A 13,906-nucleotide genomic window follows, 5' to 3' on the forward strand; every position below is an offset into this window, starting at 1 on the left:
AACAAAAGGTCATTCAAGAGTACAATGGAAAATTAGGATGTATGACTTAAGGGTTTACATATAAAAATATTCATGCAATCCTTAATATATGACACTAGGGAGTGGTACAAATGATTACCAAATGCATATATTAGTTTTTGCTCAAAATCTAAAACTATCATCATTGAGTAGCATGGAAATCATACCAACCCTATATTTTTTCTACTTGAATAGACAAATGTTGAAAATATAAATATTAAATCAGTGTCAAACTTTAAGGGAAAATTCAAATAAATGCTAAAAAATAATTCATGACATATGAAACCAATAGATTAAGTATCATTTATAATTTATAAGGAAGTCTTTTAAACTTAAAATCGTCATGGAATCACATTAAAAAAATGAAACTCTTATGCTAGAAGCATGTAATTTTATATTGATAATATAAAGTAATATATAAAAGATTAATGTAACCTTTGAAGAAGAGAAAATGTTAAATTACACAATCAAATTATGGACAAAACAAAACAAATAAGAGAATTTTTTTGACAAAGTCGTAAATTTTATGAACAACTTGTCACAACATAGTAGACACAATAGCAAGGCCATAATTTTACAAAAATTATTGTTTGAGACTCCCTAACAAGCCCTAAAACACCACTTGCATGTATAAGAAACTAGTCCAACACTACAATAGAGATACCTCTAAAATGGATTCAACCAACCATAGGCTAAATAGACAACTTTTTTGAAAAAATGATAGCGCCAAACCAAATAAGCTACTAAGAAATGAGACAACTAAGAAGATAGAGTTTCTTAGCCAATATAAGACTCAATTAGTAGATCATTTGATATTTCAAATGATGTATCCAAAATGGAAGTTTTTATTTTGCTGGTTTGGATGATCAAGTTCCCTGAATATAGGGAATATGCAATAAAGCTCCCATATATTCTCCCTTACTTCAAAAATATAAGATTTAGGATAATGGGGAACCTAAATCATATAATGAAAAGTTACACGACTTTACTACCCACTAGATGAGAAGGAACTAGTTCAAAATAATAATCATACTTTCTCAAACATAAAATTTGAAGAGTAGATAGAAGTACAAGTAGAAAAATTGAGTAGAAGTAGAAGAAATAAAATTATAAGATAAAGAAATTACAAGGAAAAAAAACTACACAAGATTAGTTATATGATAAATTGATAAGCTAAGTGTAGGAATTATAAGATATAAAATTTAAACCGTGCATAAGGATCTAATTAGTATAATAATTTTGACCCAAAAAAGATAAAAGAGAATTATAATTTGATCATTTGTTGACCAATTCAATTATGAAACCTAATCATAGATCATCTTCAAGCTATGTAATTTGTTGATCTAAGAACTAGTGGAAACAAACAAATTTGTTGCACTTCTCAACCAAAAATTTACAAATCTATACCAACCCTTTACCTACTCATTCAACCAATTCTATAAGTCTATTCCTTCTCAGTCTATGTATGTTATTGACTATCCTACCATTATCACATACAATACTAGCAATGCATAAGCCAATAATATTGTCAAACTTATTGATCAATCAAAAACTAAACTTGATATTTGCATTACATTTAATCCTAGTGAGACTTAAGGAACTTGATTATCTACTTTTCATAGTGTTTTTGTCTCATATTTTCCTTATAGATCATACTTGCATGGTGAATGTCATAATTGATGAAAGCCTTTGCACTAAGAATCTCTAGCAAGATTACTAAGATATATTGAATCAAATGATCAAAAGATTGAACAATATGTTCTTCTACACATGCTTCCATTGGTGTTTTCATAAAAGTTGGTAAAAAATCCTTAGATGAAACCTTTGTTTTCATTTCAATATTCAATCACCTCAAAAAGTTATGTCACATTTGTATAGCCATACAAATTGACTCTAATAGTATGTTATTAAGATAACACAAAGGATGGAGTCAATCTTATTAGAAAGGATGTACAATAATCCCAAAACCAATAACAAGATGCACTTACAAAGCTATTCTATACATTTTTATTAATAGTTTCATATTTTCAAAATTTGTCAGTAAATCACCCATGGAACGTGAAGCTCTTCACCTCACTAATTCTCTTTTCTCCTCCATCTATCTAAGCTTTTATTATTTATCTTAATTTTACATGCTTTCAAATTATTAATTAAGACTAATGAATATAAATGTACACCCTCAAGTATGTCTACTTTATCTTATCTAAACTAATTTAATATTAAATAATTGAACTTATAATGAACGATCGTGATCAACCGAAGAGTCTTTTCTGCCTTGGAATCCTTGTCGAGGCGGGGTACAAGCAGTTCGATTATTTCCCTCAACGAATTACACCACACATTCGCACTGGCGAGCTCTTAAATTTGGACCTGTAAAGTTAGAGCCAAAATGCTAGATAATTTATCCATTTCTTTTCATTTTTTAAATTCTCTTTTGCTTTATGAATGTTGAGGCTGCACTTATCTTAATGCCATCTCTATATGTTATTGTTTAATTCCTTATTTAGTTTAAGCATACGATTCTTTCTTTTAAACGATCTTCCATGTTATATTAGCTATGTCATATTCTGTCTTTGTTTTAGAGAGAAACTTAGCATTATATTCCCGATTTCATGCTGAAATAAAGTTTATACTTTGAAGTGAAGTAATCCAGATTCCTATAGGATAGCTATTGACACAATCTTGATTCCTTACCGATAGCCACTGACGTCATGGCATATTTCTTTTAGCACTTTATTCTGATGCTCCCGTAGGGACAAATGATCTTTTCGGTCTTCTAATTGGATCTATACTCTAATGCTTTCTTACTGGAAAACGAACTTTCCCAGCATTTTATGTTTTTAAGGTGGTCACGTTTCAACTAAATTCACATTTTCTAAGCCTATATAAGGAAAAACAACAACTTGCATTTGACATCTGTTGCTTGTTTATTTGTTTATAAAATTTTGCTTTCTTTAGCGAAGTGGTTAAGCAAGAGCTGTGAAAATGAGTCAAAAAGCACCTCCGAGGTGTTCATTCGAGAACAAACAGAACCACTCAAGCCAAGCGGAGAATAAGCAGAAGTTCAAGCCCATTACAGGCTCATACAACCAGAAGCACTCCAATACAAGGGTTAAGAAGAACAATCAGTACAACTCAGGCAGTGGGAACACCAACAAGCAGCAAAACATAGAGAACCAATCAGGGGGCACCAATAATTCGTAAACTGGTTTAGGGCACACAAATAAAGACTGAGCGGTAATGTCCGTGTAAACAAAACTCTATGTATGTGTTATGTGTCGTATCTTGTTTCAGCGTTGAGCTGTCCACTCAATGCAAGTCCTGAAATAGTTGCAGGTCCAATAGTATTGTGATCCTTAGTTTACCTCTGTGTAGAAATCTGCCTGCATTCTCACATCTCACTGAAGAGGACGGGAAAAATAAAGCTTGCTTTCGCATTTTTAACTATAATGAAATATGTTATACAAATAAACTGAATTGGTAACATCTAATCACATGGAGTTTTGGTGTAAAAGTGAATCTGTGTGCCCCAAATATAAACCATCATTACAGATCTGGATAAAATGATATGATATACTGTTATGCTAATAGTTAAAATAAAGCCTTCATTGCCTGTAAGTGAAAATCTTATAGAACATATCAATCACTTCCTGTCATGTGCGACAGTTACAAATATGTATATTTGTTATTTACTCATAAAAAATACATTAGTGAATATGGACCTCTGTCACATTGTTATTTTTAACAGCATTTAATTCAACTAAAGGGAATCGAGGAGATATATGTTTTGCGTAGGAAAGGGGTTCCAATAGTGTGAAAGGTCATTTTGGGATCAACCCTTGTGCCTTCCCTTGCTTAATTAATCTACTCTTGTCAAATGGACCTATCTCGCCCAGATAATTTTTTATTGACTGCCAGTGCTCAGAGAACGACTCTTTGGTACTTGATTTCTTCTCTATTCAAGTTAACAATCAATAATTAACTACAATTGATAGTAAGAATTATGATGGAAATTACTACGAAACGGTTTGGATGAAGACTTAACAAACAGATTTTCCTCTAATACGAATTAGAAAATAGGAAGAAGACAAAAGTTGGAGACGTGCGTACAGTTGAAATTAACTACTCGAACATCTCTCCATCCAAGGGCCTTGATTTATTGACTTCCACTAGTTCAACATTTTTATAGATGAAACAATCTTCTGCTGTCCTAGAGGTTTAATTGAATGATCTGGCTTGTCATAGAGAAGTATTGCTACAAGACCGTGCCTAGCTTTTAGAAAATTGGGAAAACTTCATGAAGGGTAAAATCAAAATTATTTCCTATTCTAAAAGGCTTTAATTCTAGAATTTGAGTCTTTTGCAGACAAAGACTGGGTGCTTAAAATAGTCCTTGGTCCTTTTTAAGGAGACTCTTTGTGTAGAATCTCAGATTTCATCTTGAGATCCTCAGACTAGGACCACCTTTTTTCGGATTCCTTTTGGTACACCGTCTATCACTTCCCTTTTAATTTCAAGATTTAGTTTCTTTGCAAACTACTATTGGTAATACCTTAAGAAAGTATCAATGTTGTTCAAACAGTAATAATCAATACCCAAGCTCATCAATCCTATGTTTATTTGGAAATGGATCCGGTCTATAGTCTTAATAGAAATTTGAAATAGGTGATTGTTGCTAGATGGATCTAGTTCCAACTAGTTGATTATTTAAATAATGTGTTAAGATTTTTTTTTAAATACCTTCTATGTAGCTTATTCTTTAGTTGGTTATATAAAGTTGGAGATTGCTGAGTATTGAAGTTTAGCTTCAAGACATAAGTACCTACAAAGCAAGTTTCACATCAATAATTTCTATAAAAATTTGATAAGTCTATGAGGGTCAAGATTATTTTCATTATTAACTACTCAGCAATTATAATTTTCATTATAGTTAAACGAAAGATATACTAGTATGAAATAAGATAAAATGACAAGTTCTTGATTTAAAAAATAATAATTTATAAAAATTATGGATATATTATAAATCAAGAGGTCATAGATAGTTACAAGAAGGCCAAGATGTTGTAAATAAAATAACCAAATTGACATGATTTCTAGAAGCTGCCAAGAACAAAAAGGGCAAGAACTCTACATGAGTATTTTACCACCCTACAACAAACTTGTTAAGCTTCTCCAAAATCTTTCTTGACAAAATGATACTAGTCCGACAATGAAGAATTCTAAACAAGAAAACTAATGAAGTATGCACAATTAGTAAATATATCTAGTTTCTAATATATAATAAAACTAATTCTCAATTGAAATGTATCCCAACAAATTTCATCGTATCTTGAGCTAATCTTTAAAGACACATATACACAAGATGGATATTAAAGGGTAAAAAAAAATCATTATTTTCTATTCACATGACACATATCAAGAATCATATTCTATTTCAACACACGAAAACATTCATGAAGCAAAGGACAAGTGCATTTATCCTAAATGCATTTTCAACTAGACATACATCTAAAGATGACATGCAAGACTATATCTTTAACACATTACTAATTATCTTAATTTTATAGAAGATATAAGCTTGAAATAAAAAAAGTGAATAACTAATCATTATTCTTAGAAACTAATTCATCACAAAGCAAAAAGAAAACTTCCTTTTTTTTGTTTGGTATGAAGTACTCAATAAAAAAAATACTCCATCCATGCATGCAGACATCAAGCACAAAAAAAATATCATAGTAGATATCTGACAGAATCATATGCTATGACCCATGATACAGGAGATGTGCACTTATCTATTCAAGAAATAAAAATCAATCCTAGATGTATCATTTTTAAGAACAAGGTATCATTATTCATAAGATAGCATAACATGGTTCCAATATAACTAGAATTAAAATGATACATAGGCTTGATCTCAAAACGCACAAAGAGAAAAATCAATTGAACATGGTTAACAATTCAATCTTATAGAATAATACTTATTACAAGCATTAATAGCTATTTTTTCCAAGGTTTCATATGCCAATGCCATCTGTACAAATGCAAGTGGAACATTTCTAAAATGTTAGATTGAAAAAAAAGAAATAAACGGTTCAGACTAAAGTTTATTGCATAATGTCCTTTGTGGATATTGGATTGGCGAAATCTAAGAGAAATTTTTATTTGAAAGAAACCTAAGGAAAACATTTTAGAAACAAGGGCTCTGTGGAGCACCACTCCCTACCTTTAGCAGGCTTCCGGAGAGGTGCATGTTAGTTGGGCATGTGGTAGTAACCACAAAGCCAATAGGAACACAGAGGAACTTGACTCGACATAGGAATCATTAAAGAAGGGGATGCAAAACTCAACTGACAAGAATTTTTGGAAAACATTGATTTCTGATTGTAGATTTTGTGAGAAATATAGATTAAAATCAAACTCACAACTTAAAACTGCAACCCTAACCCTAAAATTTTTCTCGACACTCACAATTGCTGAGTGCCAATTTTACTCGGCACGTGAATGTGCCGAGTGGCAGGTTGCTCGGCACTTAAGAAAAGTGCTTGGCATAGGAAGGTGCTGAGTGCCAGAAATTACTCGGCACTTGCTCGGCACATGAAGGTGCCGAGTGAAAAGCAACAGGTGCTGAGAGAACTCAACACAAAGAGGAAAGCTCGACAAGGGAAGGTGCCGAGTGAGCTCAACTTCCACTGTGGAGAACCAGGGACCAAGCCGAGCGACCAGGATATCACATGAAACTTTTCACGATTAAAACTAGAGACTCAGAACTAAAAATATTCAACAAAGATCTTCTCAAATGCAATGTAGAGAGAAAGAACAATATATTTGAGTATGCCTGCTTGCTTAGTATTTAACTTTGATTTAAAACAATACAAGATCTAGGAGCATTCATCTTTAACCAGAAAACCCTAAATTTACTCTAAAACTTCAAACGACTTCAATACTTCAAACTTGAAACTTGCAGCTCTAACGACTGCATACAAAAAATGCTTGGAGCAATCACTGCTTCACAGGTCGAATCCAATGAACAATAAACTTACAGAATGATCAGAGAGAAGACGTGCAACTGCAAGCATGAAATAAACAAACTTCCTTCGCTACACTCTGACGACTGGGTCTGCTGATCTTCTTCGACTGCTCTTCTCTGCAACTTCTAATCTGATCTTCTTGATCTACTCTCAAAATGAATGAATGTAGAAACATTCCTTTTTGTCTTCTAACCTAAAAAAAATTTCCCTCTCATTTCCAGATTCAAAAAAAATCTCACCTACCGTATTCATGTTTTCTATCTGTTCTGGGTTGTCAGCTGGTAGGTGGGTGTTTGGCTCAAGGGGCAAACATCAACACTGTATTAAATTTTCCAACACTCCCCCTTTGTCCCGAGCCAAACAAAACAAGGATCACAACTGATCCAAATCAACTACACCAAGACTCTATCTTAGGTGCATAAAAGTTCCAATGCCTAATGGCTTGGTAAAAATATCTGCTAGCTACTGCTCTAACTTGCAAAATTGCATCTTGATATCCCCATTCTCCACCAACTCTCTGATGAAGTGATATCTAATTTCAATATGCTTGCTTCTCCCATGGAAGACTAGATTCTTGGACAATGCAATTGATGAGATGTTGATGCAGGAGCATCCAAAGGTATAAGGGCAATCTTGTGTCACCCAGAAAAATGTATTTAGACATAGTTTCTGTTTCATGTCTTTTCATTTTTGGATACCCATTTGGGTCAAATAAAGGTTCCAACTCTTACAGTTCAACTATCAGTGTCCTAGAAAATCTTGAAAAAATAGAAGCATGCAATTTGGCCATCATTTTGGTGACCTAAAAGGTGTGAATTGGCCAGATGAATGTAATTGTGATTAAGATCATTCCAGAAAAAGAATTATTGCAAGTTATTGCAGTTTTTCAAGTTTTGGAGAACTCCTAAGAATGGTTCAAAGTCAAGTTAGGGTCATTAAATGACCTCAAAAAGGGCTAAAAATTGGGGGATGAGTGAAGCTTTTCCATAGGGCTATAGAGCGCTTCAAGAGCTTTCAAAAAATGTAAACGATTTGTCAATCGGAGCTACGGTTCAAAAGTTATGCCTCCCGGAAGTTCGATTATCGTTTCTAGATTCTCCTAGATTTGTGCCAACTTCTACCGCAGCTTCTGGAACCTTCTATTTGGTCAGTGGATGCCTACTAGCACTTTCTAGAATGTACTCCTAGTCCTTAACCCTCTAGGGTCTATTTAAGGTGATTTTTGGCATTGTAAAAGGTAGTTCAAAGTGGAGTTTGAGAGGAGGTACTGAAAGGAGAAATTATCTCCAGGTTTATGCTATTGTAAGCCCTTTGGGCATGTTTTGAAGTTTATTTTCTCTGTACTATTTGTACTAGCTTATTTTCTTAGTTAATATAATTTCCCTTTCTGTTGTGTCCATTCTGTTCTTGGGTTGTGTCCCCATCAAGTGGTTCAGAGTTGGTTTTCCTGAGTGTGTAGACAGAACGCTGACTGTGAGGCAGTTTGCACCAGGACTGTGTGGTTGTGGGTTTGAGTTAAGAAGATGCCTCCATGAAGAGAGTGTGGTGGAAGAGCTAGAGCTATTAATCCTAAGGAGGTTAGAGCCCTCCAAAGGCAGGTGCAGGCTTTGCAAGAGGAGCTTCATAGAGGAGCAAATGTTGTCGCAGATGACAACAGTGAGGATGACAATGGATAAGAAGTAATGGGACTAGAAGAGGAATTTGATATGGAAGTTCTGAATCATGCAGAGGAAAGGCTTTTTAGGGCCATCACTAAGTTTGGGAAAAGACCCACAATTGAAGTGGGTGTATTTTCAGGAAATCTGAAACAAGATGAGTTGATCGATTGGATCAATGAAATCGAAGAATACTTTGAGTATGAGGATATAAGGGACCCAGATAGGGTTAAGTTTGCAAAGGAAAAACTGAAAGGCCATGCCAAAATCTGGTGGCAAGAGGTTCAACTGGAAAGAAACAGAAGAGGAAAGGAGAAGATCACAAGATGGGATCGCATGGTGGAAAAATTGAAGAAGCAGTTCATTCCTATGGACTATGAGCTTGATTTTTTTAAGAAGATGCATGGGTTAAAGAAAGTAGGAAGATTAGTCCAAGAATACACAGAGGAATTTTATCGACTCTTTATTAGAGTGGGACATGCAGAAGCAAATAAGGAGAAGGTTTCTCGTTGTATCAGTGGGTTACGACCTAGCATCTAGGAGGAATTAAGTCTAGTAAGAATGACCAGCGTTGAAGAGGCATACCAATTTCCCCTATGAGTTGAAGAGAAGCTGAATAAAATGTTTGAAGGAAGACAAAGAGGGGGTGGTCAAGGAGGGAGGGGAAGCGGTAGATCATCTGGAGGCCACAATGAAACCCAAAAGAAAAATGAAGATGTGGGTACTAGCAGGAACCAGAGGAATGAGGGTTTCAACCACTCCCATGATCAAGACTTTGGAAATTAGAGAGGAAGAGGTAGAAGACATGGAAAAGGAAGAGGAGGCTTCCATGGTACCTATTTCCATTACAATGAAGAAGGTCACCGTGCCTTTGAATGCCCTCAACGACAAGGAAGGACAGATAGGAGAGCTGAGAGCCAAGCTAGGGTTGCTCATGTGGATGAGGATGCACAATCATCACATTCAGAGGATGTAGAAAGAGGAGAGACCTTGGTAAATGAAAGAGTCCTACTAAGTGGTGAGATTGAACTAGGACAACGAAGGAGTTTGTTCCGTACCAAATGCAAGTGTGAGGATAAATGTTGTGACATGATCATTGATGGTGGTAGCATTGATAATTTGGTATCAGAAGAGATGGTCTCTAAGTTGAAGCTCAAGAGGGAGAAAAATCCCCAGCCCTATCAGATTGCTTGGGTAAAAGATGATCATAAGGTCTTGGTAAGTGAACAATGTTTAGTAAAATTCAAAATTGGAAGTTACCATGATGAAGTTCTCTGTGATGTTATTTCGATAGATGTTTTCCATCTATTGTTGGGTAGACCATGGCAGTTTGATAGAAATGCAGTGCATGATGGACATGCAAACACATACTCTCTGACAAAGGATCGAGTTCACCACAAATTGAATCCCATGAAAAAGGAAGGTGAAAAGGTATGTAGCAGTGCTAGGATTTGTCTTGTTGATGGAAGGAAGTTTTTAGATGGCATGAAACATCAGCATATGTGCTATGCTTTGATTCCTAGGAAAGATAAAGAAGGTATTAGTGAAATACCACTTGAAGTTTTAGATTTACTAGGGGAGTTTGGGGATATTATCTCTGATAATGTTCCAGATGGATTGCCACCAATAAGGCAAATTAGTCATCAGATAGATCTGATTCCAGGAGCTAGTTTTCCTAACAAGGCTGCTCATAAGATGACTCCTACTGAAACAGAGGAGCTAAATAGACAGGTTCAGGAGCTGTTGAGGAAGGGCTTGATTTGAGAGAGCCTGAGTCCATGTGCAATATCTGCAGTACTTGCACCAAAGAAGGATGGAGAGCGGAGGATGTGTACAGATTCTCGAGCTATAAATAGGATAACCATCAAGTACCAATTTCCTTTGCCAAGGATGGATGACCTTATGGACTGCTTGAGTGGATCTCAGTACTTCACAAAGATAGATCTGAAGAGTGGTTATCATCAGATACAGATTCGGGAAGGAGATGAGTGGAAAGCAGCCTTCAAGACCAAGGAGGGTCTTTATGAGTGGTTAGTCATGCCCTTTGGATTGACGAACGCCCCAAGCACCTTCATGCGGCTCATGAATGAGGTACTTAAGAAGTTCTTGGGAAAATTTGTTATTGTCTATTTGGATGATATTTTAATTTTCAGCAAGAATTTGGAAGAACATTTATTGCATATTCGTAGTGTCCTTAAAAGGCTAAGGGAAGAGAAACTATTAATTAATCTGAAGAAGTGTAACTTTGCAAAAAGGGAGTTAGTCTATTTGGGGTTTGTTATATCACCTAAAGGTCTCAAAATGGATCCGAAGAAGGTAAAAGCCATCTTGAAATGGCCTACTCCAGGGTCTGCTACTAAGGTAAGATCATTTCATGGTCTGGTTAGTTTTTACAGGAGGTTTATTAAGAATTTTAGTGGTATATGTGCACCCCTAACTGATACAATAAGAGAGGATAGAAAAGAGTTCAAATGGACTACAACAGCTATGAGAAGTTTTGAATTGCTGAAGAAGAAGGTGACAGAATAGCCTATGTTGGCACTTCCAAATTTTAGAAAGGTTTTCTAGGTGGACTGTGATGCTAGTGGCAGCGCTATTGGGGCTGTATTAAGCCAAGAAGGTAAGCCTATTGCATATTTTAGTGAAAAATTGAATGATGCAAAGAAGAAGTATTATGTTTATGATCAAGAGTTCTATGCAATAGTTCAGGCCTTAAAGAAATGGAGGCATTATTTATTGCCAAAAGAATTTGTTTTGTATACTGATCATCAGGCATTGTAGTACCTAAATAGCCAAGGTAAATTGAATCAGAGGCATATGAAGTGGGTAGAGTTCTTGCAGAGTTATACATTTGTGTTGAAGAATAGAAGTGGAAAATCTAACAGGGTTGCAGATGCACTAAGTAGGAGACAGTTGTTGCTTACAGTAATGCAGGTTGAAGTAGTTGGGTTTGATGAACTCAAGAATTTGTACCCCAAGGATCCTGATTTTGCTGAAGCATGGAAAGCTTGTAAAGAACCTGTTGCTATAGATAGAACCAAGTGGTTAGACTATTTGATTCAGGATGGCATGTTGTTCAAGGGTAGTCAATTGTGCATTCCAAGGAGTTCCATGAGGGAAAATTTGATTAAGGAGAAAGATAGTGGAGGGATGGCAGGACATTTTGGTCGAGATAAAACCATTGTCATTCTTAGAGAACATTATTTTTGGCCTCAAATTTCACAAGATCTGAAGAAGTTTGTACAGAGTTGCCAAGGGGTTTAGTCACAATACTGGCCTATATCAGCCATTGCCTATTCCATCAAGGCCATGGGAGGACATAAGTATGGATTTTGTTCTTGGATTGCCAAGGACACAAAGGGGTAATGACTCAATATTCGTGGTAGTTGATAGGTTCTCCAAAATGGCACATTTCATTCCATGCCACAAAACTCATGATGCTGTCCATATTGCAGACTTGTTTTTCAAAGAGGTGGTAAGACTACATGGTTTTCTAAGGAGTATAGTTTCTGATAGAGACACTAAACTTGTGGGGTATTTCTGGAGGACATTGTGGAAGAAGTTGACGACAGACTTGAAATTCAGTTTCACGCATCACCCACAAACATATGGCCAAATAGAAGTGGTAAGTAGAAGTCTGGGCAATTTGTTGAGATGTTTAGTTGGGGATAAGCCCAAGGGATGGGATTTGATTCTACCACAAGTAGAGTTTTCTTACAATAACTCTATAAATAGGAATACTAGAAAATCACCATTCCAAATTGTATATGGAAATAGCCCAAGGACTGCACCAGAATTGAGGAAGATAGAGCAAGGGGAGAGGACAAGTGCTGAAGCTGAGGAATTTGCTGAACATATCAGGCATCTACATGAGGAGGTTCAAGCACACATTACCAAGATGAATCAAGAGAATAAAGCTAGGGCTGATCAAAGGAGAAGACACAAGGAATTCCAAGTAGGAGATTTAGTCATGGTGCACTTACGAAAAGAAAGATTTCTAGCCGGTACTTACAACAAGCTGAAAATGAAGAAATTTGGCCCCTGCAAAATTTTGAAGAAACATGACTTAGGAAATGTATATGAGGTGGAGCTGCTAGATGGTATTCACATTTCTCCCATTTTCAACATTGCAGATTTAACAGAGTATCATGATGATGGTGCAGATTAGGTGTTAGAGCCATGTCCAATTCCTGCTTCTAAGAAGGAGGAGATAGAAGACATTTTAGATCATCGTGTGGGTACGAGTACCAAAAATAGGCAATATGAAGAATATTTGGTCAAATGGAAAGGACGACCGATCAAGGACTCAACTTGGATTTCAGCAGCTGAGGTTTCCCATTTGGGATTTCCTCTACCATCCATAAAGTAACAGGGTCACTTTTCAATCCACCCTAGGTGTCGGATGCAGGAGCATCCAGAGGTATAAGGGCAATCCTGTGTCACCCAAAAAAATGTACTTAGACTAAGTTTCTGTTTCATGTCTTTTCATTTTTGTATACCCATTTGCATCAAATAAATGTTCCAACTCTCACAATTCAACTATCAGTGTGCTAGAAAATATTGAAAAAATAAGAGCATGCAATTTGGCCATCATTTTGGTGACCTAAAAGGTGTGATTTGGCCAGATGAATTTAATTGTGATTTAGAGCATTCCAGAAAAAGAATCAGGTCAAAAGGCCCCATGGTTTGAAAGTTATTGCAGTTTTTTGGGTTTTGGAGACCTCCTAAGAATGCTTCAAAGTCGGGTTAGGGGCATTAAATAACCTCAAAAGGGATGAAAATTGGAGGATGAGTGAAGCTTTTCCATAGGGCTATAGAGCACTTTGAGAGCTTTCTAAAAATGTAAACGGTTCGTCAATCGGAGCTACGGTTCAAAAGTTATGCCTCCCGGAAGTTTGGTTACCATTTCTAGATTCTTCTAGATTTGCGGCAACTTCTACCGCAGCTTCTGGAACCTTCTATTTGGTTGGTGGATGCCTACTAGCACTTTCTAGAATGTACTCCTAGTCCTTAACCCTCTGGGGTCTATTTAAGGAGATTTTTGGCATTGTAAAAGGCAGTTCGGAGTGGAGTTTGAGAGGAGGTACTGAAAGGAGGAATTATCTCTAGATTTATGCTATTGTAAGCCCTTAGGGAATGTTTTGAAATTTATTTTGTTTGTACTATTTGTACTAGCTTATTTTCTCAGTTAATACAATTTCCCTT

This window comes from Cupressus sempervirens, chromosome 10 (assembly GCF_028749045.1).
Source record: "Cupressus sempervirens isolate cs-2001-9-10 chromosome 10, ASM2874904v1, whole genome shotgun sequence".
Classification (NCBI taxonomy): Eukaryota; Viridiplantae; Streptophyta; class Pinopsida; order Cupressales; family Cupressaceae; genus Cupressus; species Cupressus sempervirens.